Source organism: Carica papaya, chromosome 1 (genome assembly GCF_054855325.1).
Source record: "Carica papaya isolate Zhongbai chromosome 1, ASM5485532v1, whole genome shotgun sequence".
NCBI lineage: Eukaryota > Viridiplantae > Streptophyta > Magnoliopsida > Brassicales > Caricaceae > Carica > Carica papaya.
This window is the reverse complement of record NC_142309.1, coordinates 14,182,434-14,200,350: the sequence shown is the minus strand read 5'-3', so window position 1 is coordinate 14,200,350 and position 17,917 is coordinate 14,182,434. Positions and strand designations below refer to the sequence as shown.

Genomic DNA, 17,917 nt, shown 5'->3' with positions numbered 1-17,917 from the left:
GAATGAAACTTGAGCGATCATACAAGCACTAATGCAACGGATTCTATTAGAATTCTGCAAGTTAAGGGTGCTTAGGCGCGAGTTGAATAATGGTTCGTAGATTTATTCACAAATGTTAGTCACGGGGCCGTGGCATTTTACTTGATATTTGAACCAGAACGGGAGGTGCAGTGCGCACGCACAAGGAAACAAATGACGGGAGGGGAAGAAAGGAGGAGTGTATGTATTTGTAGCGCGAAATTAAACAGTTGCGATCATACCAGCACTAATGCACCGGATCCCATCAGAACTCTGCAGTTAAGTGTGCTTGGGCGAGAGTAGTACTCGGATGGTTGACCTCCTAGGAAGTCCTCGTTTCGCATATATTTTTTTTTAGACGGGTCGTTCGACGTTACGCGCGACTGGAACTATGGTCAGCTGGTTTATACGCAAAAGTAAGTCAAGAAACATAACATTTTAATCGATAATAGAACGAGAAGGAGAGGTGTAGTGTGAACGCACAAGGAAACAAATGATGGTAGGGGAGAGGAAAGGAGAAGGAGTGTATGTATTTTCGGCACGAAATGAAACAGGTGCGATCATACCAGCACAAAGGCATCGGATCTTATCAGAACTCCGCAGTTAAGTGTGCTTTGGCGAAAGTAGTACAAGGATGGGTTACCTCCTGGGAAGCTGTCGTGTTGCACCCATTTTCTTTTTTCAGATGGGTCGTTCAACATTATGAGTGACTGGAAATATGGTCCGCTGGTTTATACGCAAATGTGAGTCAAGACGAATGGGCATTTTAATTGATATTAGAACGAGAAGAAGAGGTTAAGTGTGAACGCACCAGGAAACAAATGACGGAAGAGGGAAGAAAGGAGAAGGAGTGTATGTATTTGCAGCGCGAAATAAAACAGGTGCGATCATAAAAGCACTAATGCACAAGATCCCATCAGAACTCCGCAGTTAAGTGTGCTTGGGCGTGAGTAGTACTTGGATGGGTGATCTCCTGGGAAGTCCTCGTGTTACACCCATATTTTATCGGATGGGTCGTTCGAAGTTACGCGCAAATGGAATTATGAACCGCTGGTTCATTCGCAAAGGTGAGTCACGGTGATGGGGCATTTTACTTGATATTAGAACGAGAAGGAGAGATGCAGAGTGCACGCACAAGGAAACAAATGACGGGAGGGGGATGGAAGGAGAAAGAGTGTATTTATTTGCAGCGCAGAATGAAACATGAGCGATCATACCAGCACTAATGCAACGGATTCTATCAGAACTCCGCAACTTAAGGGTGCTTTGGCGAGAGTAGTACTAGGATGGGTGACCTCCTGCGAAGTCCTTATATTTCACCCATTTTCTTGGGAAGTCCTCGTGTTGCACACATTTTTTTGTAGTTGATTTTTTTGACGTTACGCGCGAGTTGAATTATGGTTCGTAGGTTTATTCGCAAATGTTTGTCATGGAGCCGTGGCATTTTACTTGATATTTGAACCAGAACGAGAGGTGCAGTGCGCATGCACAAGGAAACAAATGACGGGAGGGGAAGAAAGGAGAAGGAGTGTATGTATTTGCAGCGCGAAATTAAACAGTTGCGATCATAGCAGCACTAATGCACCGGATCCCATCAGAACTCCGCAGTTAAGTGTGCTTGGGCGAGAGTAGTACTCGGATGGGTGACCTCCTAGGAAGTTCTCGTGTCGCACTAATTTTTTTTCAGACGAGTCATTCGACGTTATGCGCGACTGAAACTATGGTCCGCTGGTTTATACGCAAATGTGAGTCAAGAAGCAGAGGCATTTTAATCGATATTAGAACAAGAAGGAGAGGTGCAGTGTGAACGCACAAGGAAAAAAATGATGGGAGGGAAGAGGGAAGGAGAAGTAGTGTATGTATTTTCAGCACGAAATGAAATAGGTGCGATCATACCAACACAAATGCACCGGATCCCATCAGAACTCCGCAGTTAATTGTGCTTTGGCAAAAGTAGTACAAGGATGGGTTACCTCCTAGGAAGTTCTCGTGTTGCACCCATTTTTTTTTAAGATAGGTCGTTCGACATTACACGCGACTGGAACTATGGTCCGCTGGTTTATATGCAAATGTGAGTCAAGACGCAGGGGCATTTTAATTGATATTAGAACGAGAAGGAGAGGTGAAGTGTGAACGCACCATGAAACAAATGACGGGAGGGGGAAGAAAGGAGGAGTGTATGTATTTGCAGCGCGAAATGAAACAGGTGCGATCATACCAGCACTAATGCACTAGATCCCATCAGAACTCCGCAGTCAAGTGTCCTTGGGCGAGAGTAGTTCTTGGATGGGTGACCTCCTGGGAAGTCCTCGTGTTGCACCCATTTTTTTTCGGATGGGTCGTTCGACGTTAAGCGCGAATGGAATTATCAACCGCTGGTTTATTCGCAAAGGTGAGTCACTGTGCCGGGGCATTTTACTTAATATTAGAACGAGAAGAAGAGATGCAGAGTACACACACATGGCAACAGATGACGGGAGGGGGGATGGAAGGAGAAAGAGTGTATGTATTTGCAGCGCAGAATGAAACATGAGCGATCATACCAGTACTAATGCAACGGATTCTATCAGAACTCCGCAGTTAAGGGTGCGTAGGTGAGAGTAGTACTAGGATGGGTGACCTCCTGCGAAGTCCTTATATTTCACCCATTTTATTGGGAAGTCCTCATGTTGCACCCATTTTTTTGCAGATGATTCTTTCGACGTTACGCGCGACTTGAATTATGTTCCGCAGGTTTATTTACAAATGTGAGTCACGGCGCCGTGGCATTTTACTTGATATTTGAACGAGAACGGGAGGTGCAGTGCGCACGCACAAGGAAACAAATGACGGGAGGGGTAGAAAAGAGGAGTGTATGTATTTGCAGCGCGAAATTAAACAGGTGCGATCATTCCAGCACTAATGCACCGGATCCCATCAGAACGATGCCGTTAAGTGTGCTTGGGCGAGAGTAGTACTCAGATGGGTGACCTCTTAGGAAGTTCTCGTGTCGCACCAATTTTTTTTAGACGGGTCGTTCGACGTTACGCGCGACTGGAACTATGATCCGCTGGTTTATACGCAAATTTGAGTCAAGAACTAGGGGCATTTTAATCGATATTAGAACGACAAGGAGAGAAGTAGTGTGAACGCACAAGGAAACAAATGATGGGAGGTGGGAGGGAATGAGGAGTGTATGTATTTTCAGCACGAAATGAAACAGGTGCGATCATATAAGCACAAATGCACCGGATCCCATCAGAACTCCGCAGTTAAGTGTGCTTTGGCCAAAGTAGTACAAGGATGGGTTATCTCCTGGGAAGTTTTTATGTTGTACCCATTTTTTTTTCAGATGGGTCGTTCAACATTACGCACGACTGGAACTATGGTCCGCTGGTTTATACGCAAATGCGAGTCAAGTCGCTAGAGTATTTTAATTGATATTAGAACGAGAAGGAGAGGTGAAGTGTGAACGCACCAGGAAACAAATGACGGGAGGGGGAAGAAAAGAGAATGAGTGTATGTATTTAGAGCGCGAAATGAAACAGGTGCGATCATACCAGTACTAATGCACTGGATCCCATTAGAACTCCGCAGTTAAATGTGCTTGGGCGAGAGTAGAACTCGGATGGGTGACCTCCTGGGATGTCCTTGAATCGCACCAATTGTTTTTCAGACGGGTCGTTCGACGTTACGCGCGACTGGAACTATGGTCCACTAGTTTATACACAAATGTGAGTCAAGAAGTTGGGGTATTTTAATCGATATTAGAACGAGAAGAAGAGGTGAAGTGTGAACGCACCAGGAAACAAATGACGGAAGAGGGAAGAAAGGAGAAAGAGTGTATGTATTTGCAGCGCGAAATAAAACAGGTGCGATCATAAAAGCACTAATGCACAAGATCCCATCAGAACTCCGCAGTTAAGTGTGCTTGGGCGTGAGTAGTACTTGGATGGGTGATCTCCTGGGAAGTCCTCGTGTTACACCCATATTTTATCGGATGGGTCGTTCGAAGTTACGCGCAAATGGACTTATGAACCGCTGGTTCATTCGCAAAGGTGAGTCATGGTGATGGGGCATTTTACTTGATATTAGAACGAGAAGGAGAGATGCAGAGTGCACGCACAAGGAAACAAATGACGGGAGGGGGATGGAAGGAGAAAGAGTGTATTTATTTGCAGCGCAGAATGAAACATGAGCGATCATACCAGCACTAATGCAACGGATTCTATCAGAACTCCGCAACTTAAGGGTGCTTTGGCGAGAGTAGTACTAGGATGGGTGACCTCCTGCGAAGTCCTTATATTTCACCCATTTTCTTGGGAAGTCCTCGTGTTGCACACATTTTTTTGTAGTTGATTTTTTTGACGTTACGCGCGAGTTGAATTATGGTTCGTAGGTTTATTCGCAAATGTGAGTCACGGCGCAGTGGTATTTTACTTGATATTAGAACGAGAACGGTTGGTGCATTGCGCACGCACAAGGAAACAAATGACGGGAGGGGGCAGAAAGGAGAAGGAGTGTATGTATTTGCAGCACAAAATAAAACTGGTGCGATCATACCAGCACTAATGCACTGGATCCCATAAGAACTTTGCAGTTAAGTGTGCTTGGGCGAGAGTAGTACTCGGATGGGTGACCTCTTAAGAAGTCCTCGTGTTGCACCCATTTTTTTTCAGATGGGTGACCTCCTGGGAAGTCTTCATGTCGCACTCATTTTTTTTCGGATGGGTCGTTCGACATTACGCACGAATGGAATTATGAACCGCTGGTTCATTCTCAAAGGTGAGTCACGGTGTCGGGGAATTTTACTTGATATTAGAGCGAGAAAGAGAGATGCAGAGTGCACACACAAGTAAACAAATTACGGGATGGGGGATGGAACTAGAAAGAGTGTATTTATTTACAGCGCAGAATGAAACATGAGTGATCATACCAACACTAATGCAACGGATTCTATCAGAACTCTGCAGTTAAGGGTGCTTGGGCGAGAGTAGTACTAGGATGGGTGACCTCCTGCGAAGTCCTTATATTTCACCCATTTTATTGTGAAGTCCTCGTGTTGCACCCATTTTTTTGCTGATTATTTTTTCGACGCTTCGCGCGACTTGAATTATGGTCTGCAAGTTTATTCACAAATGTGAGTTACGGCTCTGTGACATTTTACTTGATATTAGAACGAGAACAAGAGGTGCTGTGCGCACGCACAAGGAAACAAATGACCGGAGGGGGAAGAAAGGAGAATGAGTGTATGTATTTGCAGCGCAAAATTAAATAGTTCGATCATACTAGCACCATTGCACCGGATCTCATTAGAACTCCATAGTTAAGTGTGCTTGGGCAAGAGTAGTTCTCGAATGGGTAACCTCTCGGGAAGTTCTCGTGTCGCACTAATTTTTTTTCCAGACAAGTCATTCGACATTACGCGCGACTAGAACTATGGTCAGCTGGTTTATACGCAAATGTGAGTCAAGATGCAGGGGCATTTTAATCGATACTAGAACGAGAAGGAGAGGTGCAGTGTGAACACACAAGGAAACAAATGATGGGAGGGGGAGGGAAGAAGAAGGAGTGTATGTATTGTAAACACAAAATGAAACACGTGCGATCATACCAGCACAAATGCACCGGATCCCATCAGAACTTCGCAGTTAAGTGTGCTTTGGCGAAAGAAGTACAAGAATGGGTTACCTACTGGGAAGTTCTCGTGTTGCACCCATTTTTTTTTTAGTTGGGTCATTCGACGGTACGCACGACGGGAACTATGGTCCGCTGGTTTATACGCAAATGTGAGTCTAGACGCATGGACATTTTAATTGATATTAGAACGAGAAGGAGAGGTGAAGTGTGAATGCACAAGGAAACAAATGATGGGAGGGGGGTGGGAAGGAGAAGGAGTGTATGTATTTTCAGCACGAAATGAAACAATCGCCATCATACCAGCACAAATGCACCGGATCCCATCAGAACTCTACAGTTAAGTGTGCTTTGGCGAAAGTAGTTCAAGGATGGGTTACCTCCTGGGAAGTTCTCGTGTTGCACCCATTTTTTTTTTCAGATGGGTCGTTCGACGTTACGCGCGACTGGAACTATGGTCGCTAGTTTATACGCAAATGTGAGTCAAGACGCATGGGCATTTTAATTTGATATTTGAACGAGAAAGAAAGGTGAAGTGTGAACGCACCAGGAAACAAATGATGGGAGGGGGAAGAAAGGAGAAGGAGTATATGTATTTGTAGCGCGAATTGAAACAGGTGCAATCATACCAGCACTAATGCACCGGATCCAATCAGAACTCCACAATTAGGTGTGCTTGGGTGAAAGAGTAGTACTAGGATGGGTGACCTCTTGGGAAGTCCTCGTGTTGCACCCATTTTTTTCGGATGGGTCGTTCGACATTACGTGCGAATGGAATTATGAACCGCTGGTTTATTCGCAAAAGTGAGTCACGGTGCCGGGGCATTTTAGTTAATATTAGAACGAGAATGAGAGATGCAGAGTGCACGCACAAAGAAACAAATGACGGGAGGGGGGATGGAAGGAGAAAGAGTGTATGTATTTGCAACGCAGAATGAAACATGAGCGATCATACCAGCACTAATGCAACGGATTTTATCAGAACTCCGCAAGTTAATGGTGCTTGGGCGAGAGTAGTACTAGAGTGGGTGACCTCCTTCGAAGTCCTTATATTTCACCCATTTTCTTGGGAAGTTCTCATGTTGCACCCATTTTCTTTTTCAGATGGGTCGTTCGAAGTTACGCGCGAATTGAATGATGAACCGCTGGTTCATTCACAAAGGTTAGTCACGGTTCTAGGGCAATTTACTTGATATTAGAACGAGAATGAGAGATGTAGAGTGCACGCACAAGGAAATAAATGACGGGAGGGGGGATGGAAGGAGAAAGAGTGTATGTATTTGCAGCGCAGAATGAAACATGAGCGATCATACCAGCACTAATGCAACGGATTCTATTAGAACTCCGAAAGTTAAGGGTGCTTTGAAGAGAGTAGTACAAGGATGGGTGACCTCCTGCGAAGTCCTTATATTTCACTCATTTTCTTGGGAACTCCTCGTGTTGCACCTATTTTTTTGCAGATGATTCTTTCGACGTTACGCGCGACTTGAATTTTGGTCCGCAGGTTTATTCGCAAATGTGAGTCACAGCGCCGTGGCATTTTACTTGATATTTGAACAAGAACGGGAGGTGCAGTGCGCACACACAAGGAAACAAATGACGGGAGGGGGATGATAGGAGAAGGAGTGTATGTATTTGCAGTGCGAAATTAAACATGCGCGATCATACCAGCGCTAATACACCGGATCCCATCAGAACTGTGCATCTAAGTGTGCTTGGGCGAGAGTAGTGCTCGGATTGGTGACCTCCTGGGAAGTCCTCGTGTCGCACCAATTTTTTTTCAGACTGGTCGTTCGACGTTACGTGCGACTGGAACTATGGTCTGCTATTTTTGACGCAAATGTGAGTCAAGAAGCAGGAGCATTTTAATCGATATTAGAACGAGAATGAGAGGTTCAGTGTGAACGCACAAGGAAACAAATGATGGGAAAGGGGAGGGAAGGAGAAGGAGTGTATGTATTTTAAGCATGAAATGAAATAGGTGCGATCATACCAGCACAAATGCACCGGATCCCATCAGAATTCCGCAGTTAAGTGTGCTTTGGTGAAAGTAGTATAAAGATGGGTTACCTCCTGGGAAGTTCTCTTGTTGCACCCATTTTTTTTTTCAGATGGGTTGTTCGACGTTACGCGCGACTGGAACTATGGTCTGCTAGTTTATACGCAAATGTGAATCAAGGCGCAGGGGCATTATAATTGATATTAGAACGAGAAAGAGAGATGAAGTGTGAACACACCAGGAAACAAATGACGGGAGGAAGAAGAAAGGAGAAAGAGTGTATGTATTTGCAGCGCGAAATGAAATAGGTGCGATCATACCAGCACTAATGCACCGGATCCCATCATAACTCCGCAGTTAAGTGCGCTTGGGCGAGAGTAGTACTCGGATGGGTGACCTCCTCGGAAGTCCTCGTGTTCCACCCTTTTTTTTTTGGATGGGTCGTTCGACGTTACGCGCGAATGGAATTTTGAACCGCTGGTTCATTCGCAAAGGTGAGTCACGGTGCCGGGGCATTTTACTTGATATTAGAACGAGAAGAAGAGATGCAGAGTGCACGCACAAAGGAAATAAATGACGGGAGGGGGATGGAAGGAGAAAGAGTGTATGTATTTGCAGTGCATAATGAAATATGAGCGATCATACAAGCATTAATGCAACGGATTCTATCAGAACTCCGCAACTTAAGGGTGCTTGGGCGAGAGTAGTACTAGGATGGGTGACCTCCTGCGAAGTCCTTATATTTCACCCATTTTCTTGGGAAGTCCTAGTGTTGAACCCATTTTTTTTTCAGATGGTTCGTTCGACTTTACGCGCGACTGGAACTATGGTCCGCTAGTTTATACGCAAATTGAGTCACGGCGCGGTGGCATTTTACTTGATATTTAAACGAGAACGGGAGGTGCAGTGCGCACGCACAAGAAAAAAAATGACGGGACGGGGAAGAAAGGAGAAGGAGTGTATGTATTTGTAGCGTGAAATTAAACAGGTGCGATCATACCAGCATTAATGCATCGGATCCCATCAGAATTCCGCAATCAAGTGTGCTTGGGCGAGAGTAGTACTCGGATGGGTGACCTCCTGAGAAGTTCTCGTGTTGCACCCATATTTTTTCGGATGAGTCGTTTGACGTTACGCGCGAATGGAATTATGAACTGCTGGTTCATTCACAAAGGTGAGTCACGGTGCCAGGGCAATTTAATTGATATTATAGCGAGAATGAGAGATGCAAAGTGCACGCACAAGGAAACAATTGACGGGAAGGGGGATGGAAGGAGACAGAGTGTATATATTTGCAGCGCAGAATGAAACATGAACGATCATACCAGCACTAATGCAATGGATTCTATCAGAACTCCGCAACTTAAGGGTGTTTGGGCGAGAGTAGTACTAGGATGGGTGACCTCCTGCAAAGTCCTTATATTTCACAAATTTTCTTGGGAAGTCCTCGTGTTGCACCCATTTTTTTGTAGATAATTCTTTCGACGTTACGCGCGACTTGAATTATGGTCCGCAGGTTTATTCGCAAATTAAGTCACGGCGCCGTGGCATTTTACTTGATATTTGAACGAGAACAGGAGGTGCAGTGCGCACGCACAAAGAAACAAATGACGGGAGGGGGAAGAAAGGAGAAGGAGTGTATGTATTTGCAGCGTGAAATTAAACAGGCGCGATCATACCAGCACTAATGCACCAGATCCCATCAGAGCTTCGCAGTTAAGTGTGCTTGGGCGAGAGTTGTACTCGGATGGGTGACCTCTTGGGAAGTCGTCGTGTCGTACCAATTTTTTTTCAGACAGGTCGTTTGATATTACGCGCGACTGGAACTATGATCCGTTGGTTTATACGCAAATATGAGTCAAGAAGCAGGGGCATTTTAATCGATATTAGAACGAGAATGAGAGGTGCAGTGTGAACGGACAAGGAAACAAATGATGGGAGGGGGGAGGGAAGGAGAAGAAGTGTATGTATTTTCAGCATGAAATGAAATGGGCGCGATCATACCTGCACAAATGCACTGGATCCCATCAGAACTCCGCAGTTAAGTGTGCTTTGGCGAAAGTAGTACAAGGATGGATTACCTCCTGGGAAGTTCTCGTGTTACACGCATTTTTTTTTTCAGATGGGTCGTTCGACGTTACGCGCGACTGGAACTATGGTCTGCTGCTTTATACGCAAATGTGAGTCAAGACGCAGGGGTATTTTAATGGATATTAGAATGAGAAGGAGAGGTGAAGTGTGAACGCACCAGGAAACAAATGACGGGAGGGGGAAGAAAGGAGAAGGAGTGTATGTATTTGCAGCAAGAAATGAAACAGGTGCGATCACACAAGCACTAGTGCATCGGATTCCATCAGAACTCCGAAGCTAAGTGTGCTTGGGCGAGAGTAGTACTCGGATGGGTGACCTCCTGAGAAGTTCTCGTGTCGCACCAATTTTTTTTTCAGATGGGTCGTTCGACGTTACGCGCGACTGGAACTATGCTCCACTGGTTTATACGCAAATGTGAGTCAAGAAGCAGGGGCATTTTAATCGATATTAGAACGAGAAGGAGATGTGGATTGTGAACGCACAAGGAAACAAATGATGGGAGGGGGGAGGGAAAGAGAAGGAGTGTATCTATTTTTAGCACGAAAGGAAACGGGCACGATCATACCTGCACAAATGCACTGAATCCCATCAGAACTTCGCAGTTAAGTGTGCTTTGGCGAAAGTAGTACAAGGATGGGTTACCACCTGGGAACTTCTCGTGTTGCACCCATTTTTTTGCAGATAATTCTTTTGACATTACGCGTGACTTGAATTATTGTCCGCAGGTTTATTCGCAAATGTGAGTCACGGCGCCGTGACATTTTACTTGATATTTGAACGAGAACGAGAGGTGCAGTGCGCACGCACAAGAAAACAAATGACGGGAGAGGGAAGAAAGGAGAAGGAGTGTATGTATTTGCAGCGCGAAATTAAAAAGGTGCGATCACACAAGCACTAATGCACCGGATCCCTTCAAAACTCCGCAGTTAAGTTTGCTTGGGCGAGAGTACTACTCGGATGGGTGACCTCCTGGGAAGTCCTCGTGTCGCACCTATTTTTTTTCAGACGGGTCGTTTGACATTACGCGCGTTTGGAACTGTGGTCCGCTGGTTTATACCCAAATGTGAGTCAAGAAGCAGAGGCATTTTAATCGATATTAGAATGAGAATGAGAGGTGCAGTGTGAACGCACAAAAAAACAAATGATGGGAGGGGGGAGGGAAGGAGAAGGAGTGTATGTATTTTCAGCACGAAATAAAACAGGTGCGATCATACCAGCACAAATGCACCGGATCCCATCAGAACTCCACAGTTAAGTGTGCTTTTGCGAAAGTAGTACAAGGATGGGCTACCTCATGGGAAGTTCTCGTGTTGCACCCATTTTTTTTTCAGATAGGCCATTCAACGTTACACGGTACTGGAACAATTGTCCACTGGTTTATACGCAAATGTGAGTCAAGACGCCGGGGTATTTTAATTGATATTAGAACGAGAAGGAGAGGTGAAGTGTGAACACACCAGGAAACAAATGACGAGAGGAGGAAAAAAGGAAAAGGAGTGTATGTATTTGCAGCGCGATATGAAACAGGTGCGATCATACTAGCACTAATGCACTGGATCTGAACTCCGCAGTTAAGTGTGGTTGGGCGAGAGTAGTACTCGGATGGGTGACCTCCTTGGAAGTCGTCGTTTTGCACACATTTTTTTTCGGATGGGTCATTCGACGTTACACGCGAATGGAATTATGAACCGCTTGTTCTTTCGCAGAGGTGAGTCACGGTACCGGAGCATTTTACTTGATATTAGAACGAGAATGAGAGATACAGAGTGCATGCACAAGGAAACAAATGACGGGAGGGGGGATGGAGGGAGAAAGAGTGTAAGTATTTGCAGCGCAGAATGAAACATGAGCGATCATACCAGCACTAATGCAACGGATTCTATCAGAACTCCGCAACTTAAGGGTGCTTGGGTGAGAGTAGTACTAGGATGGGTGACCTCCTGCAAAGTCCTTATATTTCACCCATTTTCTTGGGAAGTCCTCGTGTTACACCCATTTTTTTGCAAATGATTCTTTCAACGTTACGCGAGACTTGAATTATGGTCCGCAGGTTTATTCGCAAATGTGAGTCACGACACCGTGGCATTTTACTTGATATTAGAGCAAGAACGGGAGGTGTAGTGTGCACGCACAAAGAAATAAATGACGGGGAGGGGGAAGAAAGGAGAAGGAGTTTATGTATTTGCAGCGCGAAATTAAATAGGTGGGATCATACAAGCACTAATGCACCGGATTCCATCAGAACTCTGCAGTTAAGTGTGCTTGGGCGAGACTAGTACTCGGATGGGTTACCTCCTCGGAAGTCCTCGTGTCGCACTAATTTTTTTCAGACGGGTCGTTCGACGTTATGCGCAACTGGAACTATGGTCCGCTGGTTTATACTCAAATATGAGTCAAGAAGTAGTGGCATTTTTATCGATATTAGAACGAGAAGAAGAGGTGCAGTGTGAACGCACAAGGAAACAAATGATGGGAGGGGGGAGAGAAGGAGAAGGAGTATATGTATTTTCAGCACGAAATGAAACAGGTGCTTTCATACCAGAACAAATGCACCGGGTCCCATGAGAACTCCGCAGTTAAGTGTGCTTTGGCGAAAGTAGTACAAGGATGGGTTACCTCCTTGGAAGTTCTCGTGTTGCACTCATTTTTTTTTCAGATGGGTCGTCCGACGTTACACGCGACTGGAACTATGGTCCGCTAGTTTATATGCAAATGTGAGTCAAGACGCAGGGGCATTTTAATTGATATTAGAATGAGAAGGAGAGGTGAAGTGTGAACGCACCAGGAAACAAATGACGGGAGGGGGAAGAAAGGAGAAGGAGTGTATGTATTTGCAGCGCGAAATGAAACAGGTGCGATCACACAAGCACTAGTGCATCGGATTCCATCAGAACTCCGAAGCTAAGTGTGCTTGGGTGAGAGTAGTACTCGGATGGGTGACCTCCTGAGAAGTTCTCGTGTCGCACCAATTTTTTTTCAGACGGGTCGTTCAATGTTACGCACGACTGGAACTATGCTCCACTAGTTTATATGAAAATGTGAGTCAAGAAGCAGGGGTATTTTAATCGATATTAGAACGAGAAGGAGATGTGGAGTGTGAACGCACAAGGAAACAAATGATGGGAGGGGGGAGGGAAGGAGAACGAGTGTATCTATTTTTAGCACGAAATGAAACAGGCGCGATCATACCTGCACAAATGCACCGGATCCCCTCAGAACTCCGCAGTTAGGTGTACTTTGGCGAAAGTAGTACAAGGATGGGTTACCACATGGGAAGTTCTCGTGTTGCACCCATTTTTTTGTAGATAATTCTTTTGACGTTACGCGTGACTTGAATTATGGTCCGCAGGTTTATTTGTAAATGTGAGTCACAGCACCGTGACATTTTACTTGATATTTGAACGAGAACGAGAGGTGTTGTGCGCACGCACAAGAAAACAAATGACGGGAGAGGGAAGAAAGGAGAAGGAGTGTATGTATTTGAGGCGCGAAATTAAATAGGTGCGATCAGACCAACACTAATGCACTGGATCCCTTCAAAACTCCGCAGTTAAGTTTGTTTGGGCGAGAGTACTACTCGGATGGGTGACCTCCTGGGAAGTCCTCGTGTCGCACCAATTTTTTTTCAGACGGATCGTTCGACGTTACGCGCGATTGGAACTGTGGTCCGCTGGTTTATACGCAAATGTGAGTCAAGAAGCAGAGGCATTTTAATCGATATTAGAACGAGAAGGAGAGGTGCTCTGTGAACGCACAAAGAAACAAATTATGGGAGGGGGGAGGGAAGGAGAAGGAGTGTATGTATTTTTAACACGAAATGAAACATGTGCGATCATGCCAGCACAAATGCACCGGATCCCATCAGAACTCCGCAGTTAAGTGTGCTTTTGCAAAAGTAGTACAAGGATGGGTTACCTCATGAGAAGTTCTCGTGTTGCGCCCATTTTTTTTTCAGATAGGTCATTCAACATTACACGGTACTGGAACAATGGTCCACTGGTTTATACGCAAATGTGAGTCAAGCCACAGGGGCATTTTAATTGATATTAGAACGAGAAAGAGAGGCGAAGTGTGAACACACCAGGAAACAAATGACGAGAGGAGGAAGAAAGGAGAAGGAGTGTATGTATTTGCAGCGCGATATGAAACAGGTGCGATCATACCAGCACTAATGCACTGGATCTGAACTCCGCAGTTAAGTGTGTTTGGGCGAGAGTAGTACTCGGATGGGTGACCTCCTTGGAAGTCCATGTGTTGCACCCATTTTTTTCGGATGGGTCGTTCGACGTTACGCACGAATGGAATTATGAACCGCTGGTTCATTCGCAGAGGTGAGTCACGGTACCGGGGCATTTTACTTGATATTAGAACGAGAAAGAGAGATGCAGAGTGCACGCACACGGAAACAAATGACGGGAGGGGGGATGGAGGGAGAAAGAGTGTATGTATTTGCAGCGCAGAATGAAACATGAGCGATCATACCAGCATAAATGCAACGGATTCTATCAGAACTCCGCAACTTAAGGGTGCTTGGGCGAGAGTAGTACTAGGATGGGTGATCTCCTGCGAAGTCCTTATATTTCACCCATTTTCTTGGGATGTCCTCGTGTTACACCCCTTTTTTTACAGATGTTTCTTTCGACGTTACGCGCGACTTGAATTATGGTCCGCAGGTTTATTCGCAAATGTGAGTCACGGCACCGTGACATTTTACTTGATATTAGAGCAAGAACGGGAGGTGTAGTGCGCACGCACAAAGAAACAAATGACGGGAGGGGGAAGAAAGGAGAAGGAGTTTATGTATTTGCAGCGCGAAATTAAATAGGTAGGATCATACAAGCACTAATGCACCGGATCCCATCGGAACTTCGCTGTTAAGTGTGCTTGGGCGAGACTAGTACTTGGATGGGTTACTTCCTGGGAAGTCCTTATGTCACACCAATTTTTTTTCAGACGGGTCGTTCGACGTTATGCACGACTGAAACTATGGTCCGCTGGTTTATACGCAAATGTGAGTCAAGAAGCAGGGGCATTTTTATCGATATTAGAACGAGAAGAAGAGGTACGGTGTGAATGCACAAGGAAACAAATGATGGGAGGGGGGAGAGAAGGAGAAGGAGTGTATGTATTTTCAGCACGAAATGAAAAAGGTGCGATCATACCAGCACAAATGCACCGGGTCCCATGAGAACTCCGCAGTTAAGTGTGCTTTGGCGAAAGTAGTACAAGGATGGGTTACCTCCTTGGAAGTTCTCGTGTTGCACTCATTTTTTTTTCAGATGGGTCGTCCGACGTTACGCGCGACTGGAACTATGGTCCGCTAGTTTATACGCAAATGTGAGTCAAGACGCAGGGGCATTTTAATTGATATTAGAATTAGAAGGAGAGGTGAAGTGGGAACGCACCAGGAAACAAATGACGGGAGGGGGAAGAAAGGAGAATGAGTGTATGTATTTGCAGCGAGAAATGAAACAGGTGCGATCATACCAGCACAAATGCACCGGATACCATCAGAACTCCACAGTTAAGTGTGTTTTGGCGAAAGTAGTACAAGGATGGATTACCTCCTAGGTAGTTCTCGTGTTGCACCCATTTTTTTTTCAGATAGGTTGTTCGACGTTACGCGCGACTGGAACTATGGTCCGCTGGTTTATACGCAAATGTGAGTCAAGATGCAGGGGCATTTTACTTGGTATTAGAGCAAGAAGAAGAGGTGAAGTGTGAACGCACCAGGAAACAAATGACGAGAGGGGGGATGGAAGGAGAAAGAGTGTATGTATTTACAGCGCAGAATGAAACATGAGAGATCATACCAGCACTAATGCAACGGATTCTAACAAAACTCCGCAGTTAAGGGTGCTTGGGCGAGAGTAGTACTAGGATGAGTGACCTCCTGCAAAGTCCTAATATTTAATCCATTTTCTTGGGAAGTCCTCGTATTGCACCCATTTTTTTGTAGATGATTCTTTCGACGTTACGCGCGACTTGAATTATGGTCCGCAGGTTTATTCGCAAATGTGAGTCACGACGGCGTGGAATTTTACTTGATATTTAAACGAGAACGGGAGGTGCAGTGCGCACGCACAAGGAAAGAAATGACGGGAGGGGGAAGAAAGGAGAAGGAGTGTATGTATTTGCAGCGCCAAATTAAATAGGTGCGATCATACCAGCGCTAATGCACCGGATTCCATCAGAACTCCGCAGTTAAGTGTGCTTTGGCGAGAGTAGTACTCGTTTGGGTGACGTCTTGGGAAGTCCTCGTGTCGCACCAATTTTTTTTCAGACGGGTCGTTCGACGTTACCTGCGACTGGAACTATGGTCCGCTGGTTAATACGCAAATGTGAGTCAAGAAGCATGAGCATTTTAATCGATTTTAGAACGAGAAGGAGAGGTGCAGTGTGAACACACAAGGAAACGAATGATGGGGGGGGGAGGGAAGGAGAAGGAGTGTATGTGTTTTCAGCACCAAATGAAACAGGTGCGATCATACCAGCACAAATGCACCAGATCCCATCAGAACTCCGTAGTTAAGTGTGCTTTAGCGAAAGTAGTACAAGGATGGGTTACCTCCTGCGAAGTTCTCGTGTTGCGCTCATTTTTTTTTTTCAGATGGGTCATTCGACGTTACACGCGACTAGAACTATGGTCTGCTGATTTATACGCAAATGTGAGTCAAGACGCAAGGGCATTTTAATTGATATTAGAACGAGAAGGAGAGGTGAAGTGTGAGCGCACCAGGAAACAAATAACGGGAGGGGGAAGAAAGGAGAAGGAGTGTATGTATTTACAGCGTGAAATGAAACAGGTGTGATCACACCAGCACTAATGCACCGGATCCCATCAGAACTCCGTATTTAAGTGTGCTTGGGCGAGAGTAGCACTCGGATGGGTGACTTCCTGGGAAGTCCTCGTGTTGCACCCATTTTTTTTCGGATGGGTCGTTCGACGTTACACACGAATGGAATTATGAACCGCTGGTTCATTCGCAAAAGTGAATCACGGTGCCGTGGCATTTTACTTGATATTAGAACGAGAAGGAGAGATGCAGAGTGCACGCACAAGGAAATAAATGACGGGAACGGGGATGGAACGAGAAAAAGTGTATGTATTTACAGCGCAGAATGAAACATGAGCGACCATACCAGCACTAATGCAACGGATTCTTTCAGAACTCCATAAATTAAGGGTGCTTGGGCAAGTGTAGTACTACGATGGGTGACCTCCTGCGAATTCCTTATATTTCACCCATTTTTTTGGGAAGTCCTCGTGTTGCACCCATTTTTTTACAGATGATTCTTTCGACGTTACGCGCGACTTGAATTATAGTCTGCAGGTTTATTCGCAAATGTGAGTCACGGCGCCGTGGCATTTTACTTGATATTTGAACGAGAATGGGAGGTGCAGTGCGCACGCACAAGGAAACAAATGACGGGAGGGGGAAGAAAGGAGAAAGAGTGTATGTATTTGCAGCGCAAAAGTAAATAGTTGCGATCATGTTGTCACTAATGCACCAGATCCCATCAGAACTCCGCAGTTAAGTGTGCTTGGGCGAGAGTAGTTGTCAGATGGGGGACCTCCTGGGAATTCTTGCTGTCGCACCAATTTTTTTTCAGACAGGTCATTCGACGTTGCGTGCGACTGGAACTAAAGTCTGCTGGTTTATACGCAAATGTGAGTCAAGACGCAGGGACATTTTAATTGATATTAGAACGAGAAGGAGAGGTGAAGTGTGAACGCACCAGCAATCAAATGACGGGAGGGGAAAGAAAGGAAAAAGTGTGTATGTATTTGCAGCGAGAAATGAAATAGGTGTGATCATAGTAGCACTAATGCACCGGATTTCATCAGAACTCCGCAGTTAAGTGTGCTTGGGGGAGAGTAGTACACGGATGGGTGACCTCCTGGGAAGTCCTCGTGTCGCACCAATTTTTTTTCAAACGGGTCGTTCGACGTTACGCGCGACTGGAGCTATGGTCCGCTGGCTTATACGCAAATGTGAGTCAAGAAGCAGGAGCATTTTAATCGATATTAAAACGAGAAGGAGAGGTGCAGTGTGAACATACAAGGAAACAAATTATGGGAGGGGGGAGGGAAGGAGAAGGAGTGTATGTATTTTCAGCACGAAATGAAACTGGTGCGATCATACCAGCATAAATGCACCAGATCCCTTTAGAACTCCACAGTAAAGTGTG

The 17,917-nt window shown here is 45.4% G+C and overlaps 35 pseudogenes; all 35 read left to right on the top strand.

The window, feature by feature from the left end:
• The first annotated feature begins 246 nt into the window (after positions 1 to 246).
• Positions 247 to 365, top strand: LOC148269300 (5S ribosomal RNA; annotated as a pseudogene).
• A 205-nt stretch (positions 366 to 570) lies between these two features.
• Positions 571 to 689, top strand: LOC148269299 (5S ribosomal RNA; annotated as a pseudogene).
• Positions 690 to 897: 208 nt separating this feature from the next.
• Positions 898 to 1,016, top strand: LOC148269298 (5S ribosomal RNA; annotated as a pseudogene).
• Positions 1,017 to 1,575: 559 nt separating this feature from the next.
• LOC148269297 (5S ribosomal RNA) lies at positions 1,576 to 1,694 on the top strand (annotated as a pseudogene).
• Positions 1,695 to 1,900: 206 nt separating this feature from the next.
• Positions 1,901 to 2,019, top strand: LOC148269296 (5S ribosomal RNA; annotated as a pseudogene).
• Positions 2,020 to 2,222: 203 nt separating this feature from the next.
• Positions 2,223 to 2,341, top strand: LOC148269295 (5S ribosomal RNA; annotated as a pseudogene).
• Positions 2,342 to 2,897: 556 nt separating this feature from the next.
• Positions 2,898 to 3,016, top strand: LOC148269294 (5S ribosomal RNA; annotated as a pseudogene).
• A 202-nt stretch (positions 3,017 to 3,218) lies between these two features.
• Positions 3,219 to 3,337, top strand: LOC148269293 (5S ribosomal RNA; annotated as a pseudogene).
• A 206-nt stretch (positions 3,338 to 3,543) lies between these two features.
• On the top strand, positions 3,544 to 3,662 carry LOC148269292 (5S ribosomal RNA; annotated as a pseudogene).
• Positions 3,663 to 3,867: 205 nt separating this feature from the next.
• LOC148269291 (5S ribosomal RNA) lies at positions 3,868 to 3,986 on the top strand (annotated as a pseudogene).
• Positions 3,987 to 4,546: 560 nt separating this feature from the next.
• On the top strand, positions 4,547 to 4,665 carry LOC148269290 (5S ribosomal RNA; annotated as a pseudogene).
• Positions 4,666 to 5,272: 607 nt separating this feature from the next.
• Positions 5,273 to 5,391, top strand: LOC148269289 (5S ribosomal RNA; annotated as a pseudogene).
• Positions 5,392 to 5,597: 206 nt separating this feature from the next.
• Positions 5,598 to 5,716, top strand: LOC148269288 (5S ribosomal RNA; annotated as a pseudogene).
• Positions 5,717 to 6,249: 533 nt separating this feature from the next.
• On the top strand, positions 6,250 to 6,370 carry LOC148269287 (5S ribosomal RNA; annotated as a pseudogene).
• A 1,243-nt stretch (positions 6,371 to 7,613) lies between these two features.
• LOC148269286 (5S ribosomal RNA) lies at positions 7,614 to 7,732 on the top strand (annotated as a pseudogene).
• A 207-nt stretch (positions 7,733 to 7,939) lies between these two features.
• Positions 7,940 to 8,058, top strand: LOC148269285 (5S ribosomal RNA; annotated as a pseudogene).
• A 561-nt stretch (positions 8,059 to 8,619) lies between these two features.
• Positions 8,620 to 8,738, top strand: LOC148269284 (5S ribosomal RNA; annotated as a pseudogene).
• A 560-nt stretch (positions 8,739 to 9,298) lies between these two features.
• On the top strand, positions 9,299 to 9,417 carry LOC148269283 (5S ribosomal RNA; annotated as a pseudogene).
• Positions 9,418 to 9,623: 206 nt separating this feature from the next.
• Positions 9,624 to 9,742, top strand: LOC148269282 (5S ribosomal RNA; annotated as a pseudogene).
• A 207-nt stretch (positions 9,743 to 9,949) lies between these two features.
• Positions 9,950 to 10,068, top strand: LOC148269281 (5S ribosomal RNA; annotated as a pseudogene).
• A 207-nt stretch (positions 10,069 to 10,275) lies between these two features.
• On the top strand, positions 10,276 to 10,394 carry LOC148269280 (5S ribosomal RNA; annotated as a pseudogene).
• A 205-nt stretch (positions 10,395 to 10,599) lies between these two features.
• On the top strand, positions 10,600 to 10,718 carry LOC148269279 (5S ribosomal RNA; annotated as a pseudogene).
• A 206-nt stretch (positions 10,719 to 10,924) lies between these two features.
• LOC148269278 (5S ribosomal RNA) lies at positions 10,925 to 11,043 on the top strand (annotated as a pseudogene).
• Positions 11,044 to 11,925: 882 nt separating this feature from the next.
• On the top strand, positions 11,926 to 12,044 carry LOC148269277 (5S ribosomal RNA; annotated as a pseudogene).
• A 530-nt stretch (positions 12,045 to 12,574) lies between these two features.
• On the top strand, positions 12,575 to 12,693 carry LOC148269276 (5S ribosomal RNA; annotated as a pseudogene).
• A 206-nt stretch (positions 12,694 to 12,899) lies between these two features.
• LOC148269275 (5S ribosomal RNA) lies at positions 12,900 to 13,018 on the top strand (annotated as a pseudogene).
• Positions 13,019 to 13,223: 205 nt separating this feature from the next.
• On the top strand, positions 13,224 to 13,342 carry LOC148269274 (5S ribosomal RNA; annotated as a pseudogene).
• Positions 13,343 to 13,548: 206 nt separating this feature from the next.
• LOC148269273 (5S ribosomal RNA) lies at positions 13,549 to 13,667 on the top strand (annotated as a pseudogene).
• Positions 13,668 to 13,873: 206 nt separating this feature from the next.
• On the top strand, positions 13,874 to 13,987 carry LOC148269272 (5S ribosomal RNA; annotated as a pseudogene).
• Positions 13,988 to 14,872: 885 nt separating this feature from the next.
• On the top strand, positions 14,873 to 14,991 carry LOC148269271 (5S ribosomal RNA; annotated as a pseudogene).
• Positions 14,992 to 15,877: 886 nt separating this feature from the next.
• Positions 15,878 to 15,996, top strand: LOC148269270 (5S ribosomal RNA; annotated as a pseudogene).
• A 205-nt stretch (positions 15,997 to 16,201) lies between these two features.
• Positions 16,202 to 16,320, top strand: LOC148269269 (5S ribosomal RNA; annotated as a pseudogene).
• A 208-nt stretch (positions 16,321 to 16,528) lies between these two features.
• On the top strand, positions 16,529 to 16,647 carry LOC148269268 (5S ribosomal RNA; annotated as a pseudogene).
• Positions 16,648 to 17,208: 561 nt separating this feature from the next.
• On the top strand, positions 17,209 to 17,327 carry LOC148269267 (5S ribosomal RNA; annotated as a pseudogene).
• A 205-nt stretch (positions 17,328 to 17,532) lies between these two features.
• Positions 17,533 to 17,651, top strand: LOC148269266 (5S ribosomal RNA; annotated as a pseudogene).
• The last annotated feature ends 266 nt before the right edge of the window (positions 17,652 to 17,917 follow it).